We start from the raw sequence: 6,030 nt of genomic DNA, 5'->3' as shown, positions 1-6,030 counted from the left end.
TCCTCTGTGTCTCTCTGTGCATGTTTAAGTCACAGACGCACAGAACTGCTCAGGGGTAAGAGGTGGAGCACGCAGCTCTGACCAACACCCACGTCCAGTTTGTCTCTGATTCAGCCAAAGTGACTTCTCACTTCCCCCCCTTTAAAAAATACAGGCAGCAGAGGCAGCACTATCCCCAAAAAAAAAAAAAAGCCACTATTCCCTCATGAATCGACCACAGCAACAAAAACCCCCACCATTTTAATAGTAGGTTGTAACTACAAGTGCTACCACCAGTGTTCAACAGTCATGTACTACTAATATTAAGAAACAGTTATTCATATAAACAAGTCAATACCCACATGACCCTTCACTTTCCAGACCATGACAGCTTGAAAAAAACACAAGACAATAAACTACGAAACACTACACTACACAAACTTCACAGATTAGAAAGCTCATAAACATGACTTTAATAACTATAACTATAGCAACTATAAAACAGCACATTATTATTATTATTATTATTATCATTATTATTATTATTATTATTATACCTACAACCTCGCCTCCACCATCACACGGAGGTACACACACACGCATACACACGCCTCTACAGACGGAGTTAAAATACTCGCATTCACACACACACAAAGAGCGGACCACACCCAAAAAGAAAACTGTGCAGGATATATTCAGTGTATTTACAGTATATCTACAGCCTGTATAAACCTTCAATATAATACAGTATAATTTTCCTGTACAAACTTTTGTCACATTTCATAAAACATGAAGCAAGTTAGAACACCTATAGTCAGCCTATATTCAAACACACACTTTTAAGTCCGGACTGTTATATATTTACAAAAAGTGTTTTAGGTGGGCTTTCACTATAGTTGGCCAACAACCCGTATGACCGGTGCCCTAGGGCAGGCCAGGTTCGGTCCAGCTGATCAACTCCACCTGAGACATAGCGTCATACCCCCCTTGCAGTTAAAATTATTTAATTTGTCCTCTCCAATCGGGACCGCGGGGGCGCAAGCCGTCTGCTTCTACAGAAACTACTATAATTTCACCAGTCAACTTAACATCTGTGATTTAGCTTCTTCAATCGGTGTGACTACTCTTTGTGCTTCAATTACCAGTAGACCCACCAGCAGTACAAACCTTGCACTACAGCCTTATCATAAACTTATTTCTTTAAATCCAATCCAGACACTCATACATATTTATAGCTCATAATTTAGCATTCTCAATCTGGTCTGTCATCTCATAACTTTTAACACCCAATTGACTGTATTTCTCTTAATTCTCCTAAAAACAACAACAATAACCAGCACAAACACACAGTTACTTATTTACACAATGTTAACAAATCCTATACCTTCACACACACACTCACCACACATTCACAGAGGTAGCAGAACACACACACAAACGGAGCAAGGAGGGGGAGAATTACTCCCCACATACTCATTGTTTCACAAAAATATAAAATAAGTCTTATACTCACCTCAGCAACACAGTAAACTGTCTGAACACATGAACTTGACACAAGAACAACAAGAAATTGCAATACAGACAATTCTCAGTCATCCCTCTGTCCCTAACTCCAGACACACTTCACGGCCAAGTACACAACACCAAACAAATAAATGTTCACATATTTAAACATATATTAAAGTCCACACCTATTCATATACAGAAAGTGCTTTGAGTGGGAATTTCATCTCTGTTCTGGCCAAGTATGAACAGTTTCCTGCAGGAAAGACCAGGATAATCCAAACTGATCAAGTCCACCCAGTTTCATACACTCAACCCTGCAGTCCTATTCAGTTATTTGTCTCTAATTAGTGGAGTAACTTAATCACTTTATGGCCAAATCCCCAACTGCAGGGGCGCAGAAGTCTGCCTACTCTACAGAAACACATACTCCTAATTTCAAGACCTTTACTGCCAAATTTACAAATATTCAATCCTACTTGAGTTATACAAAGCAAATCCTAACTGTAGAACCACAAATAGGGCAGACCTCTGCTACACAGCCTCACCATAAATTTTAATCAGATGCAGACACCTTTATAACTCATAATTTCACGCTGTTCAATCCGTTGTCTGACAACTTATACCTTTTTCTGTCAATCCTAATAGGCTGTTTCACAATCACATAAACATCAGACGTAAAAACAACAATCAACAACCTCAATGTATACTGTAAACATTTAAAGCAAGTTATTTACATCAGTGTTAGTAATGGTGTTAGTGTTAGTGATCGCAGCAGTCTTCAACCACCTGTCAGAATAAAGCAAGTTATTTGGTTCCCTTTTACACAAATTCTTGGAGGGCAGTCAAGATAGGAGATTAAATTTAAAATTCTCCCACCTTAGGCTCCTACCTGCAGAGACAACGCCAATGTTTGTAGTGGCTAGAATGTGATACCGACTAAATTACTTCAGACAAATCATCCCAATTTAACTAATCATTTAATATTACAATTATTCTGAACAGAGTAGTAGTTAAATAGGTAATCTGGTAGCTAGGAAACAGAGAACAGAATCACTCCTCCTGCAATGGAATAGATAAAGTATTAAATAAGGAGATTGTCAGGGCGCCAGTCAGTCATTGTTGGTCACAAGGTACAGTCAGGGGTCCAGTCAGTCAGAGCCCGGCCGGGTCCAAGCTCACTCAAGGCTGCCACACCATCCTTAATTCTCCTCCTACACCCATTAGCCTCACTCTTTTATTCACAGCTTTTCTTAGACTGTTACATCAATTTCTGGGCTTAGCTTCCTGTCTCCAGTTTTTAGACCACCCTGCGATGTACCCAAAAACAGGAAACATCTTGACCAACTTATATAAGCTCATTGTTCAGCTCACATGAACTTAAAGTGAACCCATAAACACTATTCTATTACATAATCCATATTAACATGCAACTTAAACCACTGCAATAGGTTATAGGCAAAAATTCAGAATTAGGCATCAAGGCCTGTAGTGTAAACCCAGCCATAAAAAAAATGCATAGTCAAAGTGAATCTGTGAGGGAGTCAGTAAGCCAAACTTATGAATCACAGCATCTTTTATCTGCAGGTGCTGGAAGCCAGTCTTCCCATTTATACCTTGCATGTTGATATTCTTGGCCAGAGAGTGTGTTAACGTTACACCCATGACTTTCTTTACACACTCTTTAATGTCTCCCCCACCTTTATGAGCCAGTGTGTTTTTCAGTGAATTGATATTTGTTAGTTGATCGGCAGTACAACATGCCCTAACCTTTTGAAACATGTCTGAAATTATCAGCCAAAAATCTGAACCGATTTGATAGTCTGAGCAGCATGTGACCTATGGAAAAAAAACACCACTAACAATTTGTAAAGTAAAATAAAACATCTACAGAATGAAGTCAGTGTTATGGTTTCAGCTACTTTCATAGTAGGTATTTGTGGTCCCTGACAAACCTGCTGTTAGATTATCTGTGTAATTTTGAATCCCCAACAGGGTTTGCATTAGACATCTTTTTTTTTCTACTTTGGTTGAACTGACATTTTTACCAGTTGCTTTTTGAGGTCAGGACTATTTCTGAGCCGCTCCTCCAGGTTTTCAGCAGACTGGCGATCAGCTTAATGGCAGCAGATTTGGTTCAAGACCTATCTCTTCTTCAGCTACAGATTTCAATCCCTGGACAGTTGTGAAAATGATTATTTGGTCCTTCATCATCACCTCTTGATTTGTGAGCATATGTCGCAGGAGTGCTAGAAAGAAAAAGGTTTTTGTGGATAAGTAAACAACTGATTTTATAAAAATGTATTCAGTCAACAGCAGTGACACATAGTGAGACCAGCTGTGCTGTATGGGTTAGAGACTGTAGCAGTGAGGAAAAGACGAGGCAGAGATGGAGGTAGCAGAGATGAGGATGTTGAGGTTCTCTTTAGGAGTGACCAGGATAGACAGGATTAGGAATGAGCACATCAGTGGGACAGCTCAGGTCGGCTGTTTTGGGGACAAGATCAGAGAGGCCAGAATGAGATGGTTTGGACATGTGCAGAGGAGGGATAGTGGTTATATTGGTAGAAGGATGTTGGAGATGGAGCTGCCAGGCAAGAGGTCAAGAGGAAGGCCAAAGAGGAGATATATGGATGTGCTAAAAGAGGACACGAAGTTAATTGGTGTGAGAGTAGAGGATGCTGAGGATAGAGTTAGGTGGAAACAGATGATTCGCTGAGAAGAAGTTACCATGGTAATAATCACGCTCCATAGGAACATTCACTTGACAGGAAGACTGACTTTTGTCATTATGCAAAACAGTCATAAACACACTTATAATTATGGAAATATCACAGTTTCATAAAAGTTCATATACAAAAACAAAATGGCTGCTCTTGGTTATCACCAATATCATGGTTTGGGTTCAAATAACCGTCATCATCATGGCTACCCAATGGGTCAAGGCATGAGTGTCACAGTAGAGAGACGTTTTACAGTACTTTGACATCGATGCATGATGTATATGATTTGATTCAATCATGATATAATTGAAAATTCAATGACAATAATGTACGACTAGCTGTGGAATACCTTTTCTAGCACGGGTTTGATTATGTAAAGAACAACCCGATATATTGACTTGCATTTTGTTAGGGTAGCTTATTTACAAAAAATCTTCCATTGCTAGTCTTTGGTGACCACACGATATATATGACTAGACAAAGTGACACATTTTATGACATTTTTGTATCACGATACAGTATATTGCATTTTGCTGTATTGTCCAATTCCTACTATCTGTCTACCCTGTGAATAAATACAATCTGGTTACACATCTTCCTAAACTCCTCATTCTCAACTGTAACACTAAGAAATTGTCCTCACACAGATGCACACATCAAATTCTACTTAGCCAGATGCGATAATATCAGGTTTCACTGGACACTTGAGTGACAAGAGCAATAAAAGCATGATTCGGGATCAGTGGTTCACTTAGAGCCTGATCCTTCCTAGCTCCATATGCCCACTTGTCTTTCTTAAACTTAGAAAGAAAAGCAACAGTATTTTTTCACTTATGTGGGAATTTCTCCTTTTTTCCATTTGATACTGCAGTTTTCCTCTTCCAGTGTTCCACGACATTTACGACACACTTCCTGCTATTCTAATGTCGACCGTGAGACTGTGTTTACTCAGCACAGACGCAGGGAGTAAGAAACTGATGTATGACCTGTCAATCACAAGTTAGGCACTGATTAGCTTGTGACTCAGCTGTGGTTGTGTTCATCGCTGGAAGTGTGATGAGGAGTGTGTGTCTGTGGATATGGACCCTACTGTTCCTATTAGGTGGAAAAAACAAAGCTTCAACTTTGGAGGGCCCAGTGGTGATGCTAGTAAATGAAATAAAGACGGAGTGTGGGAGAGATGGGGTGTTATTACAGCAAAGGCGACACAGGAAACAAAGGAAGACTGCCACAATGGAGCAGGGTTGACATGATGATTGTCAGTACTGGCCACCCCACCCCGCCCCCCGGGCCTGGCTCCAGGGTGGGGCCCCGGCTGCGCCATGCCGGGCAACGTCACGGTCCTTGATTTTAATCTATTCATAAAGGGCTTTTGTACCGCTCTTAGTCTGACTCGTCACCCAGGACCTGTTTGCCTTGGGAGACCCTACCATGGACATATAGCCCCCGACAACATAGCTCCTAGGATCACTCGGGTACTCAAACCCCTCCACCACAATAAGGTGGCGGTTCAAGGAGGGGACATAAACATCAGACATGTAAAAATAACATTAATCAACAACATCAATGTATCCTGCAAACATTTAAAGCAAGTTATTTGCATCAGTGTTAGTAATGGTGTTAGTGTTAGTGATCGCAGCAGTCTTCCCAGTCAACTGTCAGGATAAAACAAGTTATTTGGTTCCCTTTACACAAATTCTTGGAGGACAGTCAAGATGGGAGATTAAATGTAAAATTCTCCCACCTTAGGCTCCTACCTGCAGAGACAACGCCAAGGTTTGTCGTGGCTAGAGTGTGATGCCGACTAAATTAATTCAGACAAATC

Source organism: Monopterus albus, unplaced genomic scaffold (genome assembly GCF_001952655.1).
Source record: "Monopterus albus unplaced genomic scaffold, M_albus_1.0 scaffold540.1, whole genome shotgun sequence".
Taxonomy (NCBI): domain Eukaryota; kingdom Metazoa; phylum Chordata; class Actinopteri; order Synbranchiformes; family Synbranchidae; genus Monopterus; species Monopterus albus.
This window is presented reverse-complemented; position numbering follows the sequence as displayed.